The sequence below is a fragment of the Mustela nivalis genome (assembly GCF_964662115.1).
Source record: "Mustela nivalis genome assembly, chromosome: 8".
Taxonomy (NCBI): domain Eukaryota; kingdom Metazoa; phylum Chordata; class Mammalia; order Carnivora; family Mustelidae; genus Mustela; species Mustela nivalis.
In genome coordinates, this window is record NC_139027.1 from 98,447,538 (window position 1) to 98,467,950 (window position 20,413).

At 42.1% G+C, this 20,413-nt stretch overlaps 1 long non-coding RNA gene across 2 annotated transcripts in view; it reads left to right on the forward strand.

Annotated features, from left to right (window-relative positions):
- The window catches only part of LOC309871417, a 70,280-nt gene extending 57,781 nt beyond the window's left edge, over window positions 1–12,499 (forward strand). For both annotated transcript variants that reach the window (XR_014315266.1, XR_014315267.1), the window contains 3 exons: window positions 4,590–4,909; window positions 12,008–12,075; window positions 12,485–12,499. This is a non-coding gene — a long non-coding RNA (uncharacterized lncRNA). The remainder of the gene's footprint in view (window positions 1–4,589; window positions 4,910–12,007; window positions 12,076–12,484) is intronic.
- The last annotated feature ends 7,914 nt before the right edge of the window (window positions 12,500–20,413 follow it).

Genomic DNA, 20,413 nt, shown 5'->3' on the forward strand with positions numbered 1-20,413 from the left:
TAGCAGAGTCTGCTTCTCTCCATCTCCCTCTGCCCCTCCCTGTGCTCTCTCTCGCTCTTCTCTCTCTTTCTCTGAAACAAACAAAAAACAAACTAGTAAATGTACCTTTTTTAAAAATGAGAGGACAAAAAGATGGGTATGACTCTCTATCCACCAATGCATACTGAAACCAGGTTGCATGGACATAGCATGGGGAAAATAGCAATCCTTTATTGGGATCCTAGCAGAAAAGTTGACCTGAAATCAGCAGAAGTCCTTCCACTCTCAAACAAGCACTGTCAGAACAAACAGCCCCATACAACCTTCATGGGTCTGCCCAGATCCTAACCTATGGATGAAATACATTTGGGTGGTGCCTTTGTGACCAAGCGGTTTGGGTCCCAGAATACAGAGGGAGGGTCAAGGGGAAATAACAAAGTAAAAGAAATCAACAGAGGGGCCTTGTGTAAACATGATGTGTCATGACCTGAGTGTTATTATTATTTCAATTCTTTGCACTTGAGTACAAAGTACATTTAAATGTTGTAAAGAATTTTGGGGTGCCCTTCTCAGCCCATGTTTTTCTCTTCTTTTGAATTCCCAAAATATGGTAACACAAAATTTAGCACATTGTTTCCCAGTGGGATCTCCTGTCCTGCAATGGGTACCTGATCACCCTGATCACAAAAGCAGTCGTGCTTTGCTGCTGGTGGTTGACTCTTCATGACTACACCTGATACTAAGTGCAGACACTGAGGCCTAGCTGAGTGTGTGTGTGTGTGTGTGTGTGTGTGTGTGTGTGTGTGTGAAGATAGAGAGAGAGGATATATATATGTATGTATATATATACAGACATACTTGTGTGTGTATATGTATATACACACATGTATATACACACGTGTATAAATGCATACATACATGTATATACATAGTTTTTTTTGACTTTTTCTTTGATTCTGTAGATGTAGTAAAAAAGGATAATTTTAGGGTCTATCCCCTGGGCACAGTATCTCAATTTTATAACTGGAATTGATCTAATTTAGTCTGAGGATGTTGCCTAAAGTAAATACAGCACTTGTTCAGTAAGGTTAGGTTCCTACACACGACCTATAAAAGAAGATAAAGTCATCTGAGCTGTCAGAAATACCCCATTGATCAAGGCATCACTTTTTCCTAACATGCCCAGATAATGACTGTAACCCCTTGGGTCTGGGGCTGTAGGCACAGCCACTGGGCCAGCCCCTTTGCATTACATCCTCTCTCTCTGTCTGCAAACAACACAGAGGAGCAGCAGGTTGGAAGCCCAGCCTCGCCAGCTGACCAGGCCAGGTGCGTTTCCATTGGCTGTAGGGGCCAGGGTGAGCTCTATTTTCTTCTGTACATAAAGATAAGAAGCCAAGGGCTCCCTTCCGAAAGCAAACACGTTTAATTTGAACCACCGCCTCCCCATGATTCACCGGATGGAATTTACGATGGTGTTTACCCTTTTCCACAAAAGTAGCAAATGAATCAGTCCTAAATAAATCCAGTCCTAATAAATCCATTGCAGATGCTTTTTGAAGCCCACGAGGGAGATTTCACTGAAGAGATTTCACCATGATTCCAGAGTTACCCCCCCTCCTCCAGCACCACAGAAGTATAAAGACTGAGCTGGGTCTTTGGAGGGAAAGCAACTCCAATGACGAGCAGAACAAGTCTTTGCATGTGCCAAGTTTTACTTGGCCCCTCTTAGTAGCCGGAATCCAGACAAAACTCCAGGAATGCTTTGCTGGGCAGCTGTGCTGCATTCAAAGGGGAGAAACAGCCTTAATCTTCGCAAAACCAACAAAGATAAGCAATAGCTTTCTCGGGGTTGAAACTAGCCAATGCGCTGCTACACAATGTCCTTGTGACCATTATCCAGGCTCTGACCGCCAAATGGCACTGCTCAAGTATGCTGGCAATGTTTAACCAACCATCTGTCTTATACCTGTTCCCACCATACAGGAGCCTTTGTCTGAACCCTGGTCCCATCCAGCATGTCTGCTATCTGCTTGCCGACAAGTGACATTGCACCTTCTCATTGCATTCTATCAATTTTTCAACGCTCTTGATGATGATCTGTCCTTCTACAGAGTGGCTGCTACCAGAGAACAGTTTTGAAATGAATATAGATTTTTTGTCTGTCCATCCATTACTTTCCATATCACTATGTGTGTAAAACATATATTATATATTTGCCTGTTGATATTTCCCTGTTTTTTTCTTCTTTTAGGAAGCATTCCTGTATTCATTAAAATGTAATTGTTGCTGATTTAATTTTCTCTCTTGGATAATTGCTCTTAAATTAGATCCTCCCCAATATACCCAATATACTTTTTTAAAAAAAAGATTATTTATTTATTTATTTGACAGAGAGAGACACAATGAGAGAGGGAACAGCAGCAGAGGGAGTGGGAGAGGGAGAAGCAGGCTTCCCTCTGAGCAGGGAGCCAGATACGGGGCTCGATCCCAGGACCCTGGGATCATGATGGAGCTGAGGGCAGACGCTTAACGACTGAGCCACCCAGGCATTCCCCCACTATACTTTTATACCCAGTAAAAGATTTTCTGATGAAATGTCACACTTTACTGATTATGTTACCTAAGTGTTAGGTTGAACTATTTGAACTTTATGCTTCCGTAGGTCTGAAGTGGTCAGGTACTAGCACTGCATATGGTTCAAAATATGTAGATTTCCTTGTCAACTTGCCCATTACGCTTTAGAATAGATTAAAGCAGTTCATGGATTTTATTTTGAAAACAAAATGTTTTAATCAAACAAACTTATCTTTTCAGAATTGATTTCTCCTGCTTTGCCTTGTCTTGCTTAGAAGTAATGCGTCCCCATGTTCGTTTTTCATGTATCACATGGTAGACACACAGTTGACCCCTGGACAGCATGATTTGAACTGTACAGATAACCTTATATGCAGATTAAAAAAAATAAAAACAGTACAGGACTTTAAATGTATTTCTCTTCCTTACGATTTCCTTAATAACATTTTTTTTAAAGATTTATTTATTTATTTATTTGACAGAGAGAAATCACAAGTAGACAGAGAGGCAGCCAGAGAGAGAGAGAGAGGGGGAAGCAGGCTCCCTGCTGAGCAGAGAGCCCGATGCGGGACTCGATCCCAGGACCCTGAGATCATGACCTGAGCCGAAGGCAGCAGCTTAATCCACTGAGCCACCCAGGAGCCCCTTAATAACATATTTTTGTCTCTAGTTTATTTTAAGAAGACAATGCGAAATACCCACAATGTGCACAGTATGTGTTAATCAATAGTTTATGTTATCAGTAAGGCTTTCAGTCACAGGAGGCTATAAGTAGTTTAGTTTTGGGGGAGTCAAGAGTTATCATGGGGGACTGGCATCCTTAACCCCCATGTAGTTCAAGGGTCATCTCTTAGCTACAACTATCTAAGGAGTGTTTTCACATCTTCATAATGGCAACCACAGAAGTCAGCTTCAGGGTGATGGCATCCTTGAAATCCACCCTTCAAGCCCTCACACCAGCCAGTGTGACCTCAGACCTGGATGCCAGTCACCACCCAGCTGCCTTATCGCCAGCCCTCACTTGGACTCTCAGGACGCATGCTTCTTACCTATCAAGGGGACTGGGGATGAGTAGAGTATGAAGTTGAAAATAGCTCTGTGTTTGGAGGTCTTCAAACCTACATGTCTGCATTCATGTTCTAGCACGAGAGCTCCCAACCTGTATTTCATTGTGTTCATGGGCACATCCTAAACACAGTTTTGTCTTCCAAGCAGACGGATCGAATTGAAAGAATCCAAATACCCATGCTGTCTATCCAGAGGTAATTTGGAAAACAAAACAATTACCTTAAAAACAGCAGCGCAACGAATCTTGTCCTTAAATCTAAATCGTCAGTGAAGCCAGAAAAGAAAGCAAATATAGAGGGTGGGAAATCTCTTCAGATTTTAACTTCTGGAATATGGTGGCAAAGGGAAACAATTGTGGGAGTAGTCTAGCACATTGGTGGTCCCACTGGGGGCTCGAAGAGAGAGAAATTCCTTTATATTTTTAACCTCATCCTTCAGTTTCAATTTTGGTGTGTGTTCTGTATTTTGTAAGGTAATCTAACAGTAAATACCTGTTGAATCAATATACTTTATTATAATATAGATTATTCACTAAACAATTATATTTTTCAATATATAATAATCTACATATGTATAATTTTATTCATCTATAATATATATCTAATATGTATATCTTATATATATAATTTCATCCAAAAAATATATATGTAGTTTCATTCATGAATGTATCCATTTGTCTGACATGTGACATATTTTGGTTGTGAGGAATAATGCTACTATGGACATGATGATGTACATATATTTGAGCAGCTGTTTTCAGTTTTGTGGGGTATATGCCTTGGAGTGAAATTGCTGAGTCTTAGGGGAATTCTATGCTAAAATTTTTTGAGGAGCCACAAAACAACCTTCCAGAGCAGCTATACTGTTTTATTTTCCCATCAGCCCTGAAATTTCTCCACCTCCTTGACAAAATTTATAATTTTTTCTAAAAATGATTCATTGCCGTTTTGATTTGCACATTCCAGGAGTCATCTTTGTCCACATGACCTTTCGAAGGACTTCAAGGACAAGGCTATGCACCCTCTGGTATTTGTCATCTGGAATGATCTTTGGAGCCCTCCACAGGTCCACCTGGCATCTCCCAAAACCACCAAAAGGCTGTATGCGCACATACCTCAACAAGGATCTCCTTCCCAAAGGACATCAGTGCCACCACAGTGGAGAGGGGTGGGGAGTGGCATGTACCTGACAACGAGGGGAATAGAAAAGAGGTTTTCACTCCGAGCTGAGAAGAAGTGGGGTCCTGGTGTCCACAGAGAGGAGTCCTGGTGTGCATAGAATGGAGGTGAGCAGGCTTTTTAAAGTCAGAAGACAGAGCATATTGTAAGGCAGATGACTTCATGTTGGGTCAGAATCCTGGAGACTTAGCTGAACCAGAGAGCACGGAAGCCTGTGGGTTCTGAGTCCCCAGGCAAAGGGGGTGGAGGCAAGAGCAGGCGGGAAAACATGGAGCGCAGTAAGATTTTAGGTACAGGGGGGCAGATGAGTGATATGAGATCAGGACAGGAAAAGTCAGGATCTTGGGGTCCAAAATGCATGGCAGGTTCACAGAGAAACAAATCTAAGAGTAACCCCTGCTTATGAGCTTGCAGGTTTCTTCCCCCTCTCTGGGTTTTGCATGGCAGTTCTCAATTTGGCTGCACATTAGAATCACCTGGGGGAACTTTGAAAACTCCCAATGCCCAAGCCAAGAAATCAGACTCACTGTGTGGGGGACCCACCACCTGGATTTCAATGTTCCTCAGGTGATTCAAATGGGTAGCCAAGGATGAGAAAAGTAGAATTTTAGGTTTAAAATAGTAGTAGGTTTAAAAAGTAGACTTTATTAGATTGCTGTTTTTACTATAAAAGAAATATGGGCATATTATAGAAGTTTGGATGGAGCAAAGATGTTGGGAGAGGATGCCACCCATTGCCTCATGGACTTGAGGCTGCTATAGATGGTGCAGCCTGTGCCTTATTTGGGTCTCTGTTCCCATAATGGTGAACGACAGTTCACAGCCAGGGCAGGGCTGTGCTGCTGAGGAACACACAGGCTGTGATGTATTTTCTGTGTCCGTGGCCCTGTGTGGGCACAGTGAGGGCTGCACTCAATAAATGTTTGTAGGATGAGTGAATGGAAGCAGGAAGGCATAAACTCATGAAAAGCAGCCTAAGACATGGTCCCTGCCCTCTAGGAACTTACAAAGGGGCAACTGAATAGACATTATAATGACAATAATCAGATGGCGATAATAGTCCCTGCATCAGTGGCTCTGTGTGTCTGTGCATGCAGCCCTACAGCCAGGGAAACCAGGGGAAGGTTTTTGAAAACTCTGTTTGGTAGCTAGGGCCTCTCTTATCTTTATTAATTCCCTGCAAGGCACTGACACACTGTCCCTTTCTTGATAAAACAGGTAAACAGGAGCAGACCAAAAGCCAGTGAGGCAGGTTGCCAGTGGTATCCAGAGCCCACCTGAGTGGTCACAGTGAGGTCAGTGGAAGTGGAGAAAAGTCTGCCTCTCACATGTGGAGTTAGTTATTCTGTTGATTGTTTGCTTTTTGCTTGTTTGATAAAATTTCCCAAAGCACTCTGGCCTACAGATAAATTAAGTAAGTTGATAAGCCTCAAGCTCCTTGTCAGTTAAAGCTTCCTCCTCAGAAATGGTGGTTGTGGTGGAAAGAACACTAATAGGACACAGGAAAGCTGGGGGCTTCCCTTGTTTTATTGTCAACCATTCAGAGGGCCTTAGCAAAGTTCCACACCTTCTCTGACTTACAGAGTGCAACAGTTTCTTTTCTGTTTTCCTTACCTGGCAACTGTACCCATTCAGCAAGATGGAATTACTGCACTAAAGGCACTTTTTAATCCTTAGGTGTCCTCAGCCTCCTGTTACTTACTGGGCTGGGGGTACACAGGTCCCTCTATCCGTGAGCCAGCCCACCGGCTGGGTGTACTGACTTTGTCAGGGCTGTGGTCACAAACCCCCCCAGCCACCTTTCAGACACAATGGGAAATAGGCAGTGCCAGGAACCAGTAGGTACTAAATTTCCACAATGATGCTAAAAAACCACTTACACACATAGCTTTATTAGTCCCTGCTGGTATTTTAATTTCTCCTCCTATTTCCCTCCGTTACTCCCAGACACCCCCTCTCCTATTCAGAGGCAAAATAGCCTTTCCCCTCAAGGCCCATTCTGCTTTTTGTTGCTGTTGTTAATAAATCTAGATCAAAATATGTTTGGGTGGCCTTAGGTGACTCGTGAAGGTCAGGAAGGGTCAGGTGACAGGTGAGTTGGTGAGGAAACTGGGGACACTGACCGCTGCCTGCCAGCCTAGATTTCTTCTATCAGAGAGCACTGACAAATGTGTACTCTGAGCCTGCTGGGTGGCTGTCCCCAAGGCAGTTCACCTGCGCTGGTCATCTAGTGTCAGGCTGGTAGGAGTCCAAGCACAGCCAGCTTGCCTACCTGCTCTTTGAAGAGCTGAAATCTCAGTTAGCTTTCAGTTTCTAAAAAAAAAAAATGATTTTAATATAGTTAAGATTTTATTTGCTGGTGGCTAGCCATAACACAGAGCTACTCTGTGTACCTTCACTTCAGAAATGAATTGGGAATTCCAACTTATTCCTGAGCTTATTGAGGGGAGAGAATCAGTAGAGTAAAATAAAAACCTTAGTGGACCTAGAAGAAAAGATATGACACTTTTCTCCTCTGCTGATGAACTGGTCTATGACTTACTAATTACCCTTTCTGGGTCTCATTTTTCTCTTCTGTACAATGGGGAGTTTGGTCTATTCTTATGGTTCTCAGGCTTTCTTCAGGAAAATAACTGGCCTTGTTTTCAAATAAATTTGTATGCCATGGACCTCAATCCATAAAATTAAAAAAGGAGTCATTTTATTAGTTTAACAACTAGCTGGCATACTAATTCTTAGTTTAAATTGGTAACATTTGCTTATCCTAAAGTCAATGATTTTATAGTTAACATATAACTTTTATCAAATAAAAAGTTAAATCATATCAAGTGAAGCATGCTATTTTTCAGAACAATTTTATTGGTTTCATGGCCTGCATAAATTTTTGAGTAACAGCACCGATTAATTTTAAGTGCTTCCTTCCTTTCCTTTCCTTCTCTTTTTTTTCTTTTCCTTTCTTCTCCTTTCTTTTCTTTTTTCTTTTTAGTTTTTTAAAAACATTTTCTTTCTTTCTTTCTTTTTTAGACAGAGAGATAAAGAGAGTACAAGTTGGGGGCAGGGAGGAGAAGCAGGCTTGATCTCATGACTTGAGCTGAATGCAGACACTTAACCAACTGAGCCATCCAGGCACCCCTAAGTGCTACCTTTCCAGGTACAATCTATCTGCAATCTCCATGTCTTTCCCTATGACAGGAAAGGGCAGGTGAACCTATATTCTAAGGCTGGTGCAATATGTCTTCAGTGGGTGAGGACTCCAGTGATCTCCAACTCAGTAGAGTGTGTGTGGCATTCGTAAATCCAATTTCAAAGTCACTTCCAAAATATAAAACAATAAAAAAAAAAAAAAAGCAAATGTTTTCTGGCCCCTAAAACACATGTTAGGCAAGTGTGATAAACAGAAAATTTTTAAGCCCCCTAAGCTGCCCTCAATAGCTGGTCTAGACAGCAACCACCTGGGTGGAAATATGAAAATAATTTGACATTGGTACTTTCTCTTTACATTACATAGGAAACATTAAGACAGTATTTTTTTTTTAATTTCACATTTTTAGGATCATGTAATATAGCCCTGTTGACCCACTTCTGATAAGAGACCCCCAGAGCCTGTAACAAATCAGTACAGAAATGATTTTGTTTTCTGTCATCTTGCTCTTGGAAGTTAAGTCTCCTCTCTCACATTATCAGGAAAAGAAAGCTCTAGTGAAATAGCTTGGTTGGGTACTCACAGCCATGAATGTTCAGAACCATGTGCCTGGCCCCCAGAACACTCAGCTGTTGCCACTTTTCTTGCTCCCTGTCACACCTACTTGCTAACACTTCTATTTGGTGTTATTTGAAATCAGGGTCATCATCTTGTTTTGAGGCCATGAGGGCACTATCTGTTTTGTCATAGAGAGATCCTCTCTCTACCTGGCAAGGGGTGGGACTTAAGGCAGAAAGGAATCAGCTGGCAGAGCTACCTCTGCATTGCAAATGTTGCCTATGTGGACAACCAAGCCATCCAGACTATGGAAATCTGGCCCAGTGGCCTGGCAAGAGTTTGGTCTGAGAGGCAGCGGTGTGCAGTGTGGGGGTGATTATGTTTATTCATAGATAGTTGCCATGGCAACACTCTGGTGTCACATCATAGGTGCACTTAATGCCCATGGGTCCTGCTCTATACATTGAGAGAGAGCTAGCTGGTCCTCCCTGCACTTAGCTGCCATCCCACTGGTTGAGAAGGACTGCCTATGAACTCTGCTGCTCCCTTGGTTTGGATCCTGTCTGTTTCTCCTAGCATGAGCAACTGGTAAGATTCTTGTGTTCCCACAAATGAATACTGGAACTCCAACCAACACTTCACCAGTTGCTTGTGTAAGGAAATAGCCAATTTTTTTTCTGTTGCTGGAGGAGAAACTGATGCTGGAAGTTTGCCCATACCAATTGCGGTATAGTATCATCTTTCTGGGTAATTTCAGAGATTTTTCAGGGTTTACTTTCAACTATACTTGTGTCCTGCATACTTACATTAGAATTTAAACAAAGGCTAACTTACTATGGGGTCACCAAAGGGACACTAGGGCAAATGTTTCACTTTTTTTTTTTTTTTAAGATTTTATTTATTTATTTGAGAGAGAGACAGTGAGAGAGAACATGAGCGAGGAGGTCAGAGGGAGAAGCAGACTCCCCATGGAGCTGGGAGCCCGATGTGGGACTCGATCCCGGGACTCCAGGATCATGACCAGAGCTGAAGGCAGTCGTCCAACCAACTGAGCCACCCAGGCACCCTTTTTTTTTTTTTTTTTAAGATAAAGCCAGTCAAATCGTTTCCTTTTTTTCTTTATTTTTCTCTAAGTTCAAGTCAAGCTTTGACTCTCCTGTGCTCAGACCAGATGCAAGGCAATGCCCAAGAGGCACTAGGAGAGTCACCAGCATATTCAATACCTTGTGCTGCCTTCAGGTGCTTTCTGTCTCCTCATGGAGATTGTGAGAACTTTTTTAGCTGGTTTAATAGAGATAGTTTAGTTTTGTCTGGGATGCAGCATGAAATAGAGCCCTGCTTTATTGCATGCATGCACAAAAACAAGTGTGCACATGCCCATGTAAGACACCTATAAGCCATCAACACACATACACAAACCAGGTAAGAGAAACTAGCTAATTACAAGAATTTTTCTAGAATTCTCTATCCCTAAATTTCTACTTAGTGAAAAATAATAGGCAATGTGGAATGTGGGAGGGTGATTCCAAACACTTATGTGTTTAGTATCACTTATGATAATGTAAAATGTCAGTGTTTAGAGCAGGTCAATAGAACGGTCTGTGATTATGGGAATGTTCTATGTTTGCCCTGTCCAGTATGATAGCCTCTAGTCATGTGTGGCCACTGAGCATCTGACACATAGCTTGTGTCACAGAATTGACTCATGGGCCTGAACTCCAGTATATTCTGCAGTGGGGTTTTATAATCACCTTTATCTGAAATTTCCTACCTCTTCACCAACACGGAGTTCTCAGGCAATCTCTAACTCACACTAGGACTCTGACTTATGCCAGCATTCCCATGTTTCTTTGAATCTGGAAACTCACCTTCCAGTGTTGGCCCAGTGCTCCCAGCATCTGCTCTGCAGGACCCTGCAGGGAGAACCATCCCCTACCTTTGTGAGGATGGAACCCTGAACCTCTGCTCTCAAGTAAATTCTAAAGAGGAAAGACAGCTTTTGAGTTTCAAGATGTTCAGGTACAATTTAGTGTTTTTTTGTTCTGTTTTGTTTTAGATTTCATTTATTTGAGAGAGTGAGGGTGAGAGAGATCACAGAGGGAGAGGGAGGAGCAGACACCCTGCTGAGCACAGAACCCAAAGTGGGGCTCCATCCCAAGACCCTGAGATCATGACCTAAGCTGAAGGCAGATGCTTAACTGAGCCACATAGTTGCCCCTAATTTAGTGCTTTAAAACTTGGGGATGAGATAATTATGGACAGAGCTCAGTGCCCTGAGGACCAAGTCTGGTTTCCTTAACAAGACCTATACGGCCTTTACCATGTGGCCCTGCCTTCTAGATTCATGTCATCTCTAATCACTTTTCTGTGTGCACTGGGCAAGCCAAACTGTTGTTTCTCCAAACATGCTCAACCTCCGCTGTGTCATTCCCCAGCTGGGCAGGGCTCCCTTCCCTGCCTTGGTGCCTCCTCTGACTTTAGAGCCTTGTTCCATTCCCACTCAGCATCTGCTGTCAGTCTCCCCGCTACAGACAGGTGATTGGTGGCTCCATCCTATACCCACAGAGGCCTCCTTTTGGGTTCTTCTGTCTCCCAGCTGGCACACCAAGCAGGTACTGGATGTTGGTTGTGAAATAAAAAATGGGAATTTCAAAGGCTGCCTTAGTTTCCTGAAAGGCTTTGAGTAGAAGTTTCCTCACTCTGCCCCCACCCCCACTTCCACCCCACCGCATAACAAAGGAAAAGAATGACTTCTTTGTTCCTCTGGAGCAAACTTTTTTTTTTTTTTTTTTTTTAAATCTTACTCAGCCTGCCCCCTATAAAAGGCTTATCTTCACTGCTGGTAGGAGACATTTTAATTCCTTCCTGTTTGCTGATCCTTGCTCTTCAAGGCCCCTCAGCACAAGTCCCTCCCCAGGCACCAGGTAACATCACCAAGGAGTGTGGAGCCCATCTGTCACCTGACACCCTATCTTTATAGCCATGACAGCTTGGGCGCTGGCCACCCAGACTCTTAGTGTAACTTCTAGCAACATTTCCAGAGAGCAGCCCCCACTCCTCTTAAAACCCACCTCTTAACCTTGCAGGAAAGGTATCTTCTTGATCATTTGACTTTGCAATTTGCTTCATTTTCCCATTGGCCATCTATTTTTCCGACCTTTTATGCTTAGAGTGGATTTATGGTAATTATCATTTTAGAATTTTGCAACATGGCTTGACATTTATGGAGACCCACATGAGTGTCAGAAATCATGTACTCCTTATCAGAGTCACTGATTTAGGTTTTAGCCCTTAGTTCTGTTTTGCATGGTTGATCACCCCTAAGGTTTCAGAAAATAAGGTGCCAAGAAATGTCTCTGCCCTCTTGGGGAAAGGATTCCTCCATTTTGGAAAAAAAAAAATCCATGATAAATAACTTAAGACGATCTATTTTCTATTGATCTATGGAAAGCTGTTTCCTCTGTAGCTACCACTATTGGTGTCTAATTCAGTTCTTGGTCTGCAGGGCTGAGGGTCTGGAAAATGATCTAGACACAGAGCAGAGAAGAACCAGGAAAAATTGACCCTGACCAGGTACTTCTGCCCCTGTCCATCATTGTATCCAACCCCCTGGCAATCTCTTGAGGGTAATGGCCACTGCCTTGCTTCTACAGCCCAAAACTTGTACTAATTCCTCTGTTGGTCAGCACTAATGGAAAATAATACAGGAAAGGGGACTCTGGAGAAAATTTTTCCTAGGTTAAACAGGTTGACACAGCATAAACCACCACAGGTGTATATTGAACCAACCACTGGTTAAAACCCCAAACAGCATAGCTGGAGTGGAAAACAGCCACTGCTGAGAGGAGCCACTGGGAAAAGTGAGAATGGGGCACAGAGCACCAGCTGAGATTACAGGGAAGCTAGATGGAAACGGGAGGGAGATTGAGTCTGAGATAGCAGTGCAAAGCCAAGACCATGAGTATATGTCTTTATGTTTCAGAATGGAACATGCTGAGCACTCTGATGAAGGTGACACTTTGAAGACATGTGCCTTGAGCTGACCAGAGGTAGTTTCAATAGTGAGCAAATCCTTGATTTCTTGAAGGTGTGGCTATGGAAAGATACCCCTAGGAATAAGCAGATCCTAATGATGATCCCACTCCTCTGCTCCCCAGCTTTGCACCCTCAGTTTCCACATCTGAACCACAAGCACATAACTCCCAAATAAAATGCATAGGTGGTATTGGTGGTGGTTATTATGATTATGTCTATCATTTTTGAGGTGGTTAAAGAGGAAAGGTATGTGACTTTCCCAAGACATTGGCCACTAGCAAAACTGGAACTTAAACTCACATGTCCTGATTCTAAGTCTAGTGCTCTGTTCATTTCACCACCAAGTAACAAGGAGATAGCAATTGTGTTCTGTCTATTGTATCCCAAAGCCACAAAATATATTCAAGATATTTTCAACAGTCTATAGACATTCCATATAGAGAGCATGATTTTGGAGTTGTTTTTCCAGTGCTGAGGATGAATTATTTTGATCTCACCCATATTTTTCTCATAATGCCTATTACAGACTGGCCAATGATAGCATACACAAGTATCAGAAGGCTTTTCAGGGCCGAATTGTCTTCAGAAAACTGTCAAGCTCAACGTCCTGGGTTCCCTGACCCTAAGTGGAAAGCCCAGGGGTCCTTGGGTCTCATAGAGAGTGATGAAAAGAAGCAACAAGAGGGAATAGAGGGGAAGGCTTGTTCCGAGCACAAGAGGAAAATGGCGGCCATTTCAAAGGATAATGTAAGAGGAGTTATTGTTTTGGGCTCCTCATCTACACACCTTTTCACTCTCTTTACATTCCTCCTCTTCCAAAATATGTCTCATCTGGTTCTCCTGTGTCCCCTTATTTTGCAGACCTTTCTGATCACAGAGAAAAGACCTTCCACATCAAAGCCATAGAGACAGCAAGGTTTACATGGTAAAATAAACAACTGTAAATATAGGACAAAAATGTTAAATAGAGGTAATTGAAGTTTTCTGGAAGTTCATTAAGTTTCCTTCTGTGGCAAGGATGACCCTTGAAGGCACCAGGACCAGGACCATAATGTGAACGGGAAGGCAGAGCTTCCCCATGCTGGGTGAGCTGGGCTTCCCGAAGGTTACTGCCAAGCTGCAGGATGGTCACTGTCAAAAACACATTTTCAGCTTTATTTTCTCTCTTGTTCTGAGAGAAACTTTTGGCAAGCAAAAAAATGGATGGATCACCAAGGGAGGGTTATCAGGTCTGAAGGCTGTTCCAGATTCAAGCTGTTGTTTGAAGAAGAAATGTGTTCTTAGAAGCAAGCAGCCCATTGGACAGCTGTTTCAAGTCCTTGATCCAAAAAAAAAAAAAAAAAAAGAGAGAGAGAGAGAGAGAGAGAGAAGAAAAAGAAAAAGAAAAAGACAAAGAAAGAAAAACAGCATGCTTGTGAAAACAGCATTGGTAAAGCATCTGCTGAGCACACGGAGGGCTCCTGGTCCCTGGTAGAGGTGGGGGATGAAGAGATCTGTAAACAAGATCTGAAGCAGGTGTGTCCCCAGCAGCCCATGTTGTCTCTTGTCCCTACCCATACCAACCCACGTTCTAGATGAGGACAAGGAGGCCATGTGGAAGAGGCAGCTGCTGCTGTCAAGAGGGTGAGGTGCCCATCAGATTACCCAAGCACAGCACCTGTGGTTATTAAGCATCATGGCTGGGAGCTTCCTGTAGCTGAGGGAACAAATAGGGCAAGTGGATCAGCAGGGCTGGTGGTGGTGAGGGCCGAGGGGAGTGGTCTATTTGCAGGCAGGTGTTTCTCATAGATCCTCTTAGTATTTCATTGCCAGGGCCATCTGCTTGTGGAACCATTACTCATGCCAGCAAGAGATCTCAGGCTTTAACTCCATGGTGTGACTGACAGCCACCTATTACCCGATAGTATAGAGGAACTTCCACGGTGTCCTGCCAGGGATATTCTCGGCTGTTGAAAAACACCTTCTCTTCTCCAGAACAGATGAGAAATAGAACTACAATAGTTTCTGATGTTTGTAGAGAGATTTTCATTTTCGAAAACATGTTCAAGTCCATTACACATTTCACTGAATCTTCCCATCACCCCTATTCAGTAGCCCCCATTTGCACTCCAGAATGGACCAAAACTGAAGTTGGCACATGGGTGGCATGGCCAAGAGGGCTGGAGCTCTACTCAGTTCATAGGGCAGCTCTGTGACACTTGGTAATCCTCACTTCTGGGAGTCTCAGTTTCTTTTTCTCAAATGGAGCTGATCATTGCACCTACTTCATATAGTTTTTGGTACATTTTGACAATTGAGAGGGAAGTTTGTGGAGTAGTGCTTGACACCGAGTAAGAGCTCAAGAAATACTGGCAGTCGTTACTCTCAGCATCTCCTCTCTTCTAAGCACACCGTCCCCACCACGCTGCCTCCATCCCTTCTCACATATATCAACTTGTGTCTAAGGCACCTTGGAAATTTACTGCTATGACATCGCTAGCTATCAGTCCAACCAGTATCACCTCCATGTTACTGGATCTAGATCTTTTGTCCTTCCCCTCTCTTTGCCCTTGGGCCCTGCCCTGTCCATGGTGGATGCCACCTCAGGGCATGTGTTCACACCACCACCTTACAGAAACAGAGAATGGAGATGTTGAATGACTTATCAATGGGGCTAAATAGTTAGAGACTTTAAAGTCACTTAAAGCTGGTGTTTAGAATGAGTGTGAATCTTGGAAGTTTTTCAGAACAATGATGTATTAGTCTACTTGGGCTGTTATAAGAAAATATCAGACATCTGTTTCTCACAGTTCTTAAGGCTATGAAGTCCAAGGTCAAGGTGCTGGCAGATTCTGTGTCTGATGGAGGCAGTCTTCTTGGCTTGACTCCCGACATGGCAAAGAGAGACAGAGAAAGCAAGCAAGCTCTCTGGTCCCTTCTTGTAAGGATATTAATTCCATCATGAGAGCTCCATTCTCAGAACCTTGTCTAAACCTAATTATCCCAAAGCTCCCACCTGCAAATATCATCCCTTTGAGAATTAGGCTGAATTTGGGAGTAACACAGATATTCAGTCCATAATAAATGAGAACTATTTTATTTTAATAATAGTCCATGAGCTTACTTCACTAAGCGTTCTCATCACTAGAGGCAGAGTGATGCATACTTTGTACATGCCCACAGATTATGAGAAACCTCTCTATTTGCACCTGGGTTTAAAATGATTGAGCTTGAAGAGTAACCCAGTATGTTCTAAATAGATGCAAAACTTGGTTCTGGGGGCACCTGGGTGTCTCAGTAGATTAAGCATCTGCCTTCAGCTGAGGTCATGATCTCAGAGTCTGAGATCAAGCCCTGCACTGGGCTTCCTGCTCAGTGTGGAGTCTGCTTCTCCTCCTCTGCCCCCACACCCCCTCCTCCGCTTGGTGAGCTCATTCTCTCTCTCTTAAATAAATAAGTAAAGTCTTAAAAAAAAAAAGAAAAAACAAACTAAGTTCTTGGTATAAACCAAGGTCTCCAAAGAGACTTGCGTACAAGAAAATAATTGTTCAAGTTTATTTATTTATTTTTTAGTAATCTATACACCTAATATGGGACACCGACTCATGATCCCAAGATCAAGAGCCACACATTTCTCTGACTAAGCCAGCCAAGTACCCACAAGAAATTAATTTTTGCCATCATAGTTTAGGGGTTGGGGTCACCAAGAAGAGAGGGTAAATTCAGGAATGGGAAAGGGTAAGTGGATCTTTAATGGTTTTCCTTCAGAATCACATAATGAAGAATTTCAAACACATAAAAAAAAATGGATGTACTGGGCGCCTGGGTGGCTCAGTGGGTTAATCCGCTGCCTTCGGCTCAGGTCATGATCTCAGAGTCCTGGGATCAAGTACCGCATCGGGCTCTCTGCTCAGCAGAGAGCCTGCTTCCCTCTCTCTCTCGCTGCCTGCCTCTCCATCTACTTGTGATTTCTCTCTGTCAAATAAATAAATAAAATCTTAAAAAAGAAATGGATGTACTGTTCACTGAACAACACCCACAGGCACCTGGGTGGCTCAGTCAGTTAAGCCTCCGATTCTTGGTTTCGGCTTGAGATCAAGTTCTGCACTGGGCTCTGAGCTCAGTGGAGAGTCACCTTGGAATTCTTTCTCCTTCTGACCTTTCCTACCCCTTCCCCTCTCTTGCTCAAATAAATAAATAAATAAATAAATAAATAAATCTTAAAAACAAACAACCACCTAGATTCTATAACCCTTAACATTTCTGATTACTTATGTTCTCCCGCACCATCCTCCTCATCCCTCATTGTTTCTGGTGCATTTCAAAGTGAGTTGTACACATCCATGTATTTCACCCCTGAACACAACAGCATGCATCTTATTGTTAACTAGGGTTCGATGATTGTTTGCAGTATTTCAAGGTAAAAATTTAAGTATAATAAAATACACTCACATTTTATTTAGCATTCACTGCATTTTGATAAATATAGACACATGTGAAATCCAAGTTCCTGTCAAGATAATACATTTCTATTAACCCAGTAAATTCTCTCCTGTCCCTTCTTAGTTGGTTTTGTTGTGCCTTCCCTTTTTACCATAGTTTAACTTTAATTGTTTTGAAACTTAATGTAAATTTAATCACATAGCACATAGTCTTTTTTTTTAATTAATTAATTTTTTATGTTTTATAAACATATATTTTTATCCCCAGGGGTACAGGTCTGTGAATCACCAGGTTTACACACTTCACAGCACTCACCAAAGCACATACCCTCCCCAATGTCCATAATCCCACCCCCTTCTCCCAAACCCCCTCCCCCCAGCAACTCTCAGTTTGTTTTGTGAGATTAAGAGTCAGTTATGGTTTGTCTCCCTCCCATTCCCATCTTGTTTCATTTATTCTTCTCCTACCCACTTAAGCCCCCATGTTGCATCACCACTTCCTCATATCAGGGAGATCATATGATAGTTGTCTTTCTCTGCTTGACTTATTTCGCTAAGCATGATACGCTCTAGTTCCATCCATGTTGTCGCAAATGGCAAGATTTCATTTTCTTTTGATGGCTGCATAGTATTCCATTGTGTATATATACCACATCTTCTTGATCCATTCATCTGTTGATGGACATCTAGGTTCTTTCCATAGTTTGGCTATTGTGGACATTGCTGCTATAAACATTCGGGTGCACGTGCCCCTTTGGATCACTACGTTTGTATCTTTAGGGTAAATACCCAATAGTGCAATTGCTGGGTCATAGGGCAGTTCTATTTTCAACATTTTGAGGAACCTCCATGCTGTTTTCCAGAGTGGCTGCACCAGCTTGCATTCCCACCAACTTTCTCCGCATCCTTGCCAGCATCTGTCATTTCCTGACTTGTTGATTTTAGCCATTCTGACTGGTGTGAGGTGATATCTCATTGTGGTTTTGATTTGTATTTCCCTGATGCCGCGTGATATGGAGCACCTTTCCTGTGTCTGTTGGCCATCTGGATGTCTTCTTTGCAGATATGTCTGTTCATGTCCTCTGCCCATTTCTTGATTGGATTATTTGTTCTTTGGGTGTTGAGTTTGCTAAGTTCTTTATAGATTCTGGACACTAGTCCTTTATCTGATATGTCGTTTGCAAATATCTTCTCCCATTCTGTCAGTTGTCTTTTGATTTTGTTAACTGTTTCCTTTGCTGTGCAAAAGCTTTTGATCTTGATGAAATCCCAATAGTTCATTTTTTCCCTTGCTTCCCTTGCCTTTTGCGTTGTTCCTAGGAAGATGTTGCTGCGGCAGAGGTCGAAGAGGTTACTGCCTGTGTTCTCCTCAAGGATTTTGATGGATTCCTTTCGCACATTGAGGTCCTTCATCCATTTTGAGTCTATTTTTGTGTGTGGTGTAAGGAAATGGTCCAATTTCATTTTTCTGCATGTGGCTGTCCAATTTTCCCAGCACCATTTATTGAAGAGGCTGTCTTTTTTCCATTGGACATTCTTTCCTGCTTTGTCAAAGATGAGTTGACCATAGAGTTGAGGGTCTATTTCTGGGCTCTCTATTCTGTTCCATTGATCTATGTGTCTGTTTTGGTGCCAGTACCATGCTGTCTTGATGATGACAGCTTTGTAATAGAGCTTGAAGTCCGGAATTGTGATGCCACCAACGTTGGCTTTCTTTTTCAATATCCCTTTGGCTATTCGAGGTCTTTTCTGGTTCCATATAAATTTTAGAATTATTTGTTCCATTTCTTTGAAAAAGATGGATGGTACTTTGATAGGAATTGCATTAAATGTGTAGATTGCTTTAGGTAGCATAGACATTTTCACAATAATTATTCTTCCAATCCAGGAGCATGGAACATTTTTCCATTTCTTTGTGTCTTCCTCAATTTCTTTCATGAGTACTGTATAGTTTTCTGAGTATAGATTCTGTGTCTCTTTGGTTAAGTTTATTCCTAGGTATCTTATGGTTTTGGATGCAATTGTAAATGGGATTGACTCCTTAATTTCTCTTTCTTCTGTCTTGCTGTTGGTGTAGAGAAATGCAACTGATTTCTGTGCATTGATTTTATATCCTGACACTTTACTGAATTCCTGTATAAGTTCTAGCAGTTTTGGAGTGGAGTCTTTTGGGTTTTCCACATATAGTATCATATCATCTGCGAAGAGTGATAATTTGACTTCTTCTTTGCCGATTTGGATGCCTTTAATTTCCTTTTGTTGTCTGATTGCTGAGGCTAGGACCTCTAGTACTATGTTGAATAGCAGTGGTGATAATGGACATCCCTGCCGTGTTCCTGACCTTAGCAGAAAAGCTTTCAGTTGTTCTCCATTGAGAATGATATTTGCGGTGGGTTTTTCATAGATGGCTTTGATGATATTGAGGTATGTGCCCTCTATCCCTATACTTTGAAGAGTTTTGATCAGGAAGGGATGCTGTACTTTGTCAAATGCTTTTTCAGCATCTATTGAGAGTATCATATGGTTCTTGCTCTTTCTTTTATTGATGTGTTGTATCACATTGACTGATTTGCGGATGTTGAACCAACCTTGCAGCCCTGGAATAAATCCCATTTGGTCGTGGTGAATAATCTTTTTAATGTACTGTTGAATCCTATTGGCTAGTATTTTGTTGAGTATTTTCGCATCTGTGTTCATCAAGGATATTGATCTATAGCTCTCTTTTTTAGTGGGATCCTTGTCTGGTTTTGGGATCAAGGTGATGCTGGCCTCATAAAATGAGTTTGGAAGTTGTCCTTCATTTCTCTTTTTTGGAACAGTTCCAGGAGAATAGGAATTAGTTCTTCTTTAAATGTTTGGTAGAATTCCCCCGGGAAGCCATCTGGCCCTGGGCTTTTTTTGTTTGGAGATTTTTAATGACTGTTTCAATCTCCTTACTGGTTATGGGTCTGTTCAGGCTTTCTATTTCTTCCTGGTTCAGTTGTGGTAGTTTATATGTTTCTAGGAATGCATCCATTTCTTCCAGATTGTGAAATTTATTGGCGTAGAGTTGCTCATAGTATGTTCTTATAATAGTTTGTATTTCTTTGGTGTTAGTTGTGATCTCTTCTCTTTCATTCATGATTTTATTTATTTGGGTCCTTTCTCTTTTCTTTTTGATAAGTCGGGCCAGGGGTTTATCAATTTTATTAATTCTTTCAAAGAACCAGCTCCTACTTTCGTTGATTTTTTCTATTGTTTTTTTGGTTTCTATTTCATTGATTTCTGCTCTGATCTTTATGATTTCTCTTTTCCTGCTGGGCATAGGGTTTTTTTCTTGTTCTTTCTCCAGCTCCTTTAGGTATGGGGTTAGGTTGTGTACCTGAGACCTTTCTTGTTTCTTGAGAAAGGCTTGTATCGCTATATATTTTCCTCTCAGGACTGCCTTTGTTGTGTCCCACAGATTTTGAACCGTT